The 10,675-nt window shown below is 41.1% G+C and overlaps 1 long non-coding RNA gene across 3 annotated transcripts in view; it reads left to right on the forward strand.

Moving 5' to 3' along the window:
- LOC122465977 overlaps positions 1–6,607 on the forward strand; it is a 29,374-nt gene extending 22,767 nt beyond the window's left edge. For all 3 annotated transcript variants that reach the window (XR_006291140.1, XR_006291142.1, XR_006291141.1), the window contains exons 2-3: positions 5,118–5,288; positions 6,301–6,607. This is a non-coding gene — a long non-coding RNA (uncharacterized LOC122465977). The remainder of the gene's footprint in view (positions 1–5,117; positions 5,289–6,300) is intronic.
- Positions 6,608–10,675: the final 4,068 nt, after the last annotated feature.

Raw genomic sequence — 10,675 nt, forward strand, 5'->3', positions numbered from 1 at the left:
TCCGCTACATTATTACATTTTCGTTAAGTGAATTAAAGGAGACACTCAGAAAATTATTAGTCATCAAGATTAAAATCCTGAAAGATTAATATAAGAACACATGGCATGCACCATACGAAAACTATGAATTCAGAGATAACATTTCCAGTAAGAAATAAAATAAGTTAAGTTAGGTGTTGTTAGGAATAAGGAAATACAAAGATTTTGAAAGTTTGAATTGTAGTAAAGAGTTCAAAAGAATGATGACCAGTTCATAACTGCCACACTTACCCTCCTCACTAAACTAAAACTATTCTGAAAAGCCTTCTTAGACTCCTGCCAAAATAGACTGTCACTCTGAACAAGCCAGCCCTCCAATGGAAAAGACACGTGAAGACCTGTCTAGAAGCTATGCCATGATCAACAGTCTTCTTGCCCAAGGACCTAGCATTTAACGGTGCCAGGCTAAGGAGTTACTTACTTTTTGCCCTGTTGTAGACAGCTTCTGTTTAGGAGTATAATCTTTTACAAGACATGGAATACAAGCAACATCCACTCTTTGCTAGACAAGATCAGGTACAGGACTTGTTGGCATACAGTATAATTGACTTTTGCAAGGAGTCTTTCATACAAAAGTATCCCAGAATACTTCACTGAAATTATGTGCCCACAGAAGCCACTTGCTGCATCTTTTTTAAGTAGAAGAATTCTCCAAGTTACTGCCAAAAGGCAGGGGAGCGACATGGAGTGAAAGAGTGGTCCAAGAAGGAAGAGTTTAAAATTCTTTCAAGTCGAAAGAACAGAAAGGAGGTACAAAAAATAATGGAAAGATCAAATTTCACAAATGTACTAAAAATACAAACCACATGTGGACTCTGGTTCTGATTTCAGGTATACTGGTGCAAATCAGGAGGAGTAACTCAACTGAAGACAGTCAAATTACAATGTGTAAAACTGGTGGGAGGAGAATCAGGCCCAGTAAAGTTACATTGGTACAAAACAACTGTAAGTAAGTTGAGAATCAGGCCCATTTGGTTTAGATTGCAAGTCCCTTGAAACAGGGTCGTTGTGTCTTGTACAGCTTAACAATGAATAATAATAATAATGTAACATGTTAAGGACACAGGATGAAACATAGAATCAGAGAGTGTGAAAACTTTTTAAATCAAAGCATCTCTTGCCTATGATATGACCTAATTTAGAAGCCACAGACAGTGACATGGATTTAAATAAGAAACTCCATAGAGCACTGCCAACTTCCCGCCCCGCAAAGGATGCCTAGCCCAGCACTTAGGTCAGCTGGGTGAAACATGAAGAAATCAATGTGATACTTTTAGGCAACCCCATGGAACCTGCAGCCAGCACCCTCATGAGTCACAGATATCAGCTAGTACTTAAGAAAGGAAAGGAGGAATTAATAATAAACAAAGTTAAAGACTGAATTACACAATTCTATAAAACTTCAAAAAGGTCTGATAAGACTGCATGGGAAAAATGTAACCCGCTGCAGTATTCTGAGAATGTTGGCACAAGGCAGAAGTAAGTACCAAGCCTTTTCAAGTCTGTCTCATGGTAATGTATTTCTCCTATTTTGTTAACAGCCCAGCTCTGAATATTAACTAAGTTTTTCCATTGCTAGTTACAGAATGATGAAACAACAAATCCAGTGGAGTCAATGAAAAATAAAGGGAGTAAAAGACCTGGTAATAATAGAGAATTACCGTTATTCTTAAGTTTGGGTTGGAGGGGAAGAGGAAGCAAAACCAGAACCGGACCAGAAGACAGTTCCTTGCAGAAAATGTACTAATGAATGACCAAAGCTTGCTCCCACTGAATTTGAGACTTTAACGGAAACAGGATAGGGCCTTTGGCCCCTTAGAAATACAGCTAACTTAAATGGAGCACATTCATAAAAACAAGGGGCAAAGTAACAGAAAATTCTATTTAATTTCACTCCCCTCTCCTTATTTTGGTGTTATCTGGGGCTAGAAATGAGAAGGCAGTGTTAGAACACTAGAAAAAGTTCAGCAACCCATGAGAGCAGCCAATCACAATAATCAAAATGCTTAGCAATTTTTACTCTGATATCCAAGAGTCATTTCTCAAGAGATGGAAGCAAGGATCTCTGACTGGCTCAGTGAGTTGTTCACCACGGCTCTGATGGAAAAGCTTACTACCAGGATTCAGGAAGGAAAATTGCAGGAGGGTAAGTGGGGAGGAATACAAAATGTGGATACCCACAAAGAAACCACACTTCCTTTTCAGCTACATGAATCTAATTCTCAAATACATCCCATAGGCCAAATTCATTCTTTTTATAACTCAAGGAATAACTTGCCTCTATGCTTTGGGCCAGCACTGTTGGGGCTGTTCTGAATCTGAGTTAATGGAATTAATGAATAATCTAGATGCTATTTATTTTGAAAACACTTGTCTCTGTACCTCTTATAATTTATGCTTATTTCTTTACAAATCATGAACCAAATTCTGCTCTCAATCCCATCTGGGATAATTCAGTTAGCCCATATTTTCCTGTCTCATAGCAAAAGCCAGCTCCCTGGGATCATAGGACACTCCCTGGCAGCAGTGGCTCCTGGGGATCCCAAGGGAGTTTGGGAAAATTTGTGTAAAATTTAATACAGTTTAGGATGTTCTTCATTTTTAATGGAAGTTTTGCCAAAGTGTAGGGGTAAAAACTGCTTACCCTCATCCTCTGGACCATTGTAGCAGATCTTCATCACTTTTCCAGCGTAAATCAGGAGTAATGGCACTGAAGTCAGTGAAGTTACATGATGAAAAATGAATATGAGATCAGAATAAGGCCCGCTAGCTTCAATAGAATCACTCTGATTTGCACTAGTTTAACTAAGGGCAGGATATGTACATATACCATTGATATGAAGTCATTCAAAACAAAAACAAAACAACAAGGCAGGTGGCTCCTATTTAAACAAATTTCACACTCTGAACAGCATGTGAGGGAACTGCCTGCAAAGAAAACACATTCCTGGGTATGAGTTGGAAAGAAATCCATAATGGTTATTGAAAGCATTCTGCCTCACCACATCCTGAACACTACAAAGACAGATAAAGATTCCCACCCTGGTGGTGGACTACTGTGACTTATAACTGAAACAAACTGGGACTAATTAAATCTACTGTTCCATAAATAGGCCATTTTCATTACCTCAGGATAAGTTTTTACAAGCTCAAGCTCTAGATCTTCTAATGCATTTTAAAACCCCATGAAGCTAAAATAAAGCAGAGGATTTTTCTTTCTTCCTTCATCAGCCATGCATAAAGTTGTGCAAGGTCAGAAAGGATACAGCAAGCTCACTCAGAATATCACCTCAGCTACAGATAAGGTGAATGCAACTTCACTGGAATGGAACCTTAAATAACTGCTAATGAACGTGCTGCATCTGCCTGTTTCTCTTTGTGGTCTGTTGGCTTTTATCAGAGACAATGGACCAAATTTTGCTCTGAGCTATTCTAATATAAATCCACAGTAATTCCACTGATTTAAAGGGAGGAGAACAAGCTGCAGAAGGAGCTGGTTTCTTTCGGCAGGTGCACTATTATGAAACTTGAAATTGTTTTCCTTTAGTTTTCATTCAATTTACATAAAACAATTGTGGTTAATCTTAGCAATCTTTTACTGTTTCTGCAACTGTTAATGAGGAGCTGCACAGTTTAGGGCTGCAAAGAACCAATTTCCTACACCTGCCAGGTGCTATTGTAGGGCCCAGTCCAGCTCCCATTGAAGTCAATTCAAGTTGGATCAAGTCCTTGGAGAACAGTTCCTTTAAAAGTGTTTTTCCATAGGCTGATTTGCATTTGACAAAAGGTTTCTGTATTACAATAATTTCGAGGCTTCAATTAGCACACAGAAGAGTCCTATCAGGGGAGTATCTGCAATGTCAGTTTCAGACCAAGATTTAATATTGGGGGGTTTATGGGCCTTTGAAACTGACCGCAGAACAATTGTGCATGTTTACAGTAATGAGGTTTAACATGCCACTGGGGGTTGTTTCATAATCACAAAGAAAAGAAAAAAACCCACAAAAGTCAGAATTCTGCCAGAAAAATAAGTAGGTTAAATCAGGCAGATGGTTAATATTAACCGAAAGAATGGCCAGATTCATGATTTTCTTTTTCCTTAACAGCAATATCAACAAACAAGTTTAACCTCACTGGAAAAAAAAATCATCCTGTACCCACTTAACTATTCAAGTGCTGGATCTGTTAATCTGTTCTGCTTCTGTGGTTATTAACTGCTTCAATTCTGTCCCTCTTTATCATGTCAATAACTGGGACAAAGCACATCTCCCCTGATGCCCACTACACCTAGAGAATCCATATGGATGCATCTTTCTTACTGTAGCCTCTGCAGAACATGTACTTAAAGCCCTCTGCAAAGCCTTCCTTCTCCAGTAATAGTATATTCAGTGTATGTGGTTGGGTTTCAAAGGTTTGGTAATTTTTAGATATTAATCTAGCATCAGAGGACATGCATGTATGCTTTATTCATTTTTCTCCAGTTGTGCTTTTTAAAAGAAATGCAATGGGCCAAACACAATCTAAAATTAGCACGTTTGGTATAAAAATAGAAACAGTTATGTATACACGGAGACAATAGGTAATGAGAGTAATGTGGCTATGTTTAATCATCTCAGCAAAGCAAAGACAAAGGACACAAAATAAACTCTTTAGTTTAATAAACGGAAAAATTTATGTTCAGCACATAAAGAGTTTTTACTATAAAGCTTTATTTTTTTCCTTGTTTTTCAGAAAAAAACAAAGCTTTGTTATGTCTCTATAATGAAGACCTGTTTCCCAGGTTATTTATTGTTTGGATTACTTAAAGGCTGATGATGCCACATAATACATTTTTAAAGACTGATGATACTTTCCTTAAATCTGTTTTGACTAGTAAAAGTTCCGCTTTTAATTGGAATCAAGGTTTGCAAGAGAAAATAGCCTGCTGTCTCTAGTATCTGATAGGCTAGATTTGGTACATTCCAGTGGGGCTTGTGTCACTGTTTGGGCAGACCAGCCTTGCTATCCGTGTGTAATTAAATAACCCACAAAATGAAGCCTTTAAGACTGTTCTACTCTATTATTTATTTATATTGCAGTAGTGGCTGGGAGCACCAAACTAGCAAGGCCCCACTGAATGAGGCACTGTACAGACTGCAATACGAAGACAGTTCCTGTGCCAGGGAACTCCCAGTCTAGCCAGACTCAAGAGCTGTACCTCACTTTGGTGCCCCAAATTTCCTGGTGCCCTATGCAGCTGCGTACTTTGGGTAAGGACGGCTCTGGTTTTTCTGCATATCTAGTAGCTTAAAAGCCAGGACTGGCATTAGGGGATAGCAAGCAGGGCAACTTCCCAGGGCCCCATTCCCATGAAGCTTTTTTGCTCAGGCTGCGGCTTCAGCCCGCACAGTGGGGCTTGGGCTTCAGTTTTCTGCCCTAGGCCCCAGCAAGTCCAATGCCAGCCCTGCTCTCTAGTTTATTTTGGCAGACCCCCTGAAACCTGCTCGCGGACCCCCAGGAGGCCCCAGATCCCTGGTTGAGACCCACTGCAGTACAGTACTGTGTTAAATGTAAACTACTAAAAAAAAAAAAAGGGAAAGCAGCATTTTTCTTCCGCCTAGTATAGTTTCAAAGCTGTATTAAGTCAATGTTCAGTTGTAAACTTGAAAGAACAACCATAACGTTTTGTTCAGACTTATGAATATTTCAGAGTTACAAACAACCTCCATTCCCGTGGTGTTCGTAACTCTGAGGTTCTACTGTATTGTAGGAAAGATTACAAGGTTTTGGAAACTTAAACCATGCACTTTTATCTAAATAAGAATTGGTATGAGTGTATGCATCCCCAGATGGCTTAATGCAAGGTTGGGTCCTTTCCTGATTGAGCTGGGGAAGAATTTTAGAGGTCCTTGATCAGAAACTGGGGTATCTGCAAGGCCAACCGTTCTGTTAAGGAGCACCATTTGGGAGAAAGCAGGACTACAAGGCCTTATCTTCCACTCATAAAACCTAGGTAAAGGGGGGAGAACTCCACTACAGGACTCCTGTTCGGGGTATCCCCTAATTATAGAACAATGAGGTGAACAGGATAGCAAGCTCCTTCACATTCTCTTCTTTGAGACGAATGGGTGTGGAGCTAATGTTTCCTGCCATACTCCCCACCTGAGGATTTGTGTGTATACCCAGTCCTTGAATTCATCTTATTTCCCCACTTAGGGACCTATATGTATTCTCAATTCACATAAGAAGCTAATGTATGCACTCTACTTCCCTCCACTCCAGGCTTTTCTGCAACTTGCTCCTGCAGAGTTGGTCCTTTCTCTTTTTGTTCGGCCCTCCGCAGCAAAGCCAGAATCCTTGGCCATCTGGGTGTTGCATGGCTCAGAACACTGCGGATATTTTCTTCTTGGATTGTGTTCTACAGTTGCATAGTCTTAGCAATAACAACCATGGATTTCTTTCCTATAAGGAACAGCTGGTTTTCATGATTTATTTCTGTCTCTCGGGCCAGTACACCAGAAGATTCAGACGTCTTCATCCCCGACATGGATCTAATTCTTACAAACGAAACCGGGGAATGCTTCAGCAGACAGGATTTCTTGGAAACAATTCCTACTATATACTGTAAGCAGTAATGTGGGTAAAATGTGTCATTAGGAGGTCACTACAGGGTCAAGGGAAACTCACTGAAAATCTTAGGGTAATCTGCATGGGTGTCTTTTTAAAAACATATAGTAATGACATTTTAATAGTTTACAGGCAAAACAACAAATACAGTATACAGACTAGTTAAACACACATCTGGAGCCAGATACTGCATTTTCTGTGCAACAAGTTTGGGGTGTGTAAGGAAAGAGTTTCAGACCCATACAATCCAAACTAATGAATATTCCAGAAATTACAGCCTCATAGAATCATATTTTGTTGGATTTACCCAATCCACTTTGCAAAACTACACAATGAAACTATCTGCTGCATAGGAAGTGCAGAAGGACCACAATTCAGCCCAGAACTTGGAGTAGCAGCCACAAAGGGGATGTGCTGCATCCCATGACTTGTCTGGGGATCGTGGGGGATGAGTTCTAGACTACCAGATCCTGTTGCTTTCTCTTCACAAAATCTGAATAGCGGCACTCTGCATGGAAGGCTGGAGCTCTCCCTTAATATTGTCTCTACGTGCAGCACACACCGATAACCAAGCAGTGAAATTAAATAATTGGGGTGCACAGGTTTACCCCTGTTTTTCTTATTGAATTCTAAATCCCATAACTCTTTTATTCATAGCATATTGGCTCTTCATATTTTCCTGTTTTGGACACTGGGGTTCAATAGTATGCATACAACTGTCTTGGCCCTAGTATCACCATGTTAGCCTGCTTGTCCCTTATCCTATTGTGCTCCATTGGAGGGGCTATTCCTAGGCAGTAGCTGCTCTAGCAATGGGGATTAGTAATCCAACCGCATACTCACAGGTGGGGAAATCAATCCTCACATGCTTTAAAACTGACCTTCATTTTTAATTGGTCAGCAGTGCAACCAGTTGCTGGTGAAAGTGGGAATGGGATAAAGTTTGGGGTAGGGCTTTCTCTCCCTAGAGGCATCCACAGGAGATAGTTCAATTAGAAGACTTACCTACTTATTACCATGCGTGCAGTGGGAGATGGTTGTATAGACTCCTGCCTTAGCAGCACTAGAGAGAGGTAACCTTTGGTGCACTGGAAGATGGTCCTGGCTGGTATCACCAGATTTGGAGACCTCCTGGATTATGATTATAGAGGGACTGGGTGGATGCCATGGCACTCAGCCAGCGCATGGGGCTCCCCACCCTCTCATGTGCTCCAGGAGTGAGGGCATCCTTGCCTCCTGCTTCTCCCGCTTTCTTCAAGCAAGTCAAGCTCCCTGCCCATCCCTCTCCCCTGGGCCTCTGGAACTCATTATCAGGCCTCTGCCCCGCGAGCCTCCCCAGCCACCTCCGACACACCATCTGAGTCGGCTGCATGTCATTCAGCCAATACACCTCCAAACTGCACCCAGAGAACATCTGTACACACGTTCATCCCACCATCCACTTCCTCATGTCCTGCCCTAACACCTGCTGCCACCTGAGGAGGCGAGGAAACCCAGTGGGCCAGCCTGTAATCCACTCTGGTCCCATGGCCTGCCGGGGATATTAGTTGGCGACTCCTCCATCAAGCCGTGAGCATGGGCTCACAAACTCCCCTGGCATTGTCCCTTTTGTGGCAAGAGGGAGACCCTCGCACACATCTACATAGAGAGCATCAGATTGAAGCCCTTCTTATGGCTCCGCCAGAACCTCTTACTGAGGTTCTCGCTGCACTTCTCCCTGCATCTTCTAATTCTTGCTCCCCCCATCTGTAGCCCCACAAAGTCACAGGACCTCCTCGTCAACCTCCTCCTGCCACTAGCCAAGATGGCCATTCATTATAACAGGAGGAGGAAGATGGGTGGGAAGATACTCTGGGATTGTGGGGCCTATTTCTGGTCCCTCATGCAATCAGGCCTCTGGGCAGAGTTACTCTGGGCAGTGTCCACTGACTCCCTAAATGCCTTTGAGGAGTGATGGGCACTGCCTGGGGTTCTCTGCTCAGTCTCCTCCTCTGGCTCCCTCATTTTTAACCTTTGACCTCATTCCTGTTCCTGTTTTCTCTTTCGTTGTCTCACATACGCACTTGCAGCCTGGACTTAGTGGTTCCTCCCCCTTAGCTGAGAGGGCAGGTCTTTAGTTCTGGGCAGGACTAGATCCACTTGATCCAGTCCTGCAAATAATACAAGAGAGATGTAAAGACTGTGCAAGGTAAAACAATCTAGTTAGCTTTGAGAGAGAGTATCCCAATCCTTACCACACTAATTGTTGCAGCCTTTAATAATACTATGTATTTACATTTTGAAATCATAATTCTTCATGAGTATTCTTTAAATGTCAAAGTAAATATTAGGTAAGACACTAGACACACTTAAGGAGGCGCGTGCAGTGCAATAATTCTCTACTAAGATTATGCTGACACCTATAAAATGTCTCAGGACACATTTGTGTAGTTTATGACATCAGCTGCGCCCTATTAACAGATAACTATTGCATTTGGTAACAGTTTTTGGTTTCTAATTATACCAGCAACTTTAGCAAAAGAATTTACAAAACCTTGACTTCTACCCTGACCTAAGAGAACAACAGAAATACACATATGCTTCTTTAAATTAAAGAAACATTTTGAGGATGAAAATGTTCAATTACATTTTAAAACTAAAGGAGTACTTGTGGCACCTTAGAGACTAACAAGTGCCACAAGACTAACACGGCTGCTACTCTGAAACCTGTCATTTTAAAACTGCCTATTCAAAGTTGTCAATTTCTAGATTTGATTATTCCACCAGTAAAAAGGATTTCTATGTTGTTTGTTCTAAAAAAGCAATAATTCACCTAAATGACAGAATCCTAAACCTCAGGACCAACCCTAGTACAATATATTAAGGTGGGTACACAAAGTAGAGGGGAAAAAAGCGTTAACCACTTCAGTGTTTCCTAATTTACCAGGTACAGTGTGCACAAGTGCTGCCCATTAGCCTTGGCATATCCACTTTGACAATGGAGCACTAGCTTTTAAAGTACAATTTCTAGTCCGAAAAGTGACTCTAATAATAGGATTGTGGGGTGCAAGGCTGGTTGTCTCAATTATTTCCATATCAAATGCAGTCAGTTTACGAGTAAAAAGATGCTTTGCTAGCTTCTGGCCTTGCAAACTCAACAGGGGTGCTGTGAGTCAAGCTAAGTTCACTCTGTTGCATCATCACCAGCAATAAATGTTTGGCAGGCCAAATTAGTCCTTTGGCTACACCTGCCAACCCAGTTATCTTTAAATTGTGCCGTTGCCCACACCTCCACAAACTCTCTGAACAGATATAACTGACGGTAACTTAATAAACAATGATATTGGCACAGAAAGAAATGTGGCTTATCTGTGGCTCAAGAGTGCTGGCCACAAATTAAGAGAAGGAGAGAATGGATGCAAAGGTGACTTGGAATCCTAATCTCTGAATACACACAGGATCAGATTTTAAATAGTACCATAGTCCTCTGGGACTGCTCATGGAGAAAGGTACTACTCAAAGTAGGGCTGACAGAACTGGAGCTATAGGTAGCAGATCTGTTGAGTAAACATTGGCTTTTTTTCTCTCTCCTCATTATCTCTTTTCAAAGTAGAACCATACTTTAAAACATTACAAACACATCATACTGCGGCAGAGACAACAATAACACAAGTATGTAGAGACAAAATTAGAAAGACCAAGGCATAAAATGAGATTAAACTAGCTAGAGACATAAAGGGTAACAAGAAAACATACTACAAATACATGAGAAGCAAGAGGAAGACCAAGGACAGAGTAGGTCTGTTACTCAATGGGGGGAAAGGGAAATAAACTGTGGAAATGGCAAAAGTGCAAAATGACTTTTGTTTCAGTTTTCACCAAAAAGTTTAGTAGCAATTGAACATATAACTTAATGAATGTCAGTGGAAATAAGGTAGGATCAGAGGCTAAAATAAGGAAAGAACAAGTTAAAAATCACTTAGACAAGTCAGAGTCTTCAAGTCACCAGGACCTGATGAAATACTTCCTAGAATACTCAAGGAGCTGACTG

This window comes from Chelonia mydas, chromosome 5 (genome assembly GCF_015237465.2).
Source record: "Chelonia mydas isolate rCheMyd1 chromosome 5, rCheMyd1.pri.v2, whole genome shotgun sequence".
In the NCBI taxonomy this organism is placed as follows: domain Eukaryota; kingdom Metazoa; phylum Chordata; order Testudines; family Cheloniidae; genus Chelonia; species Chelonia mydas.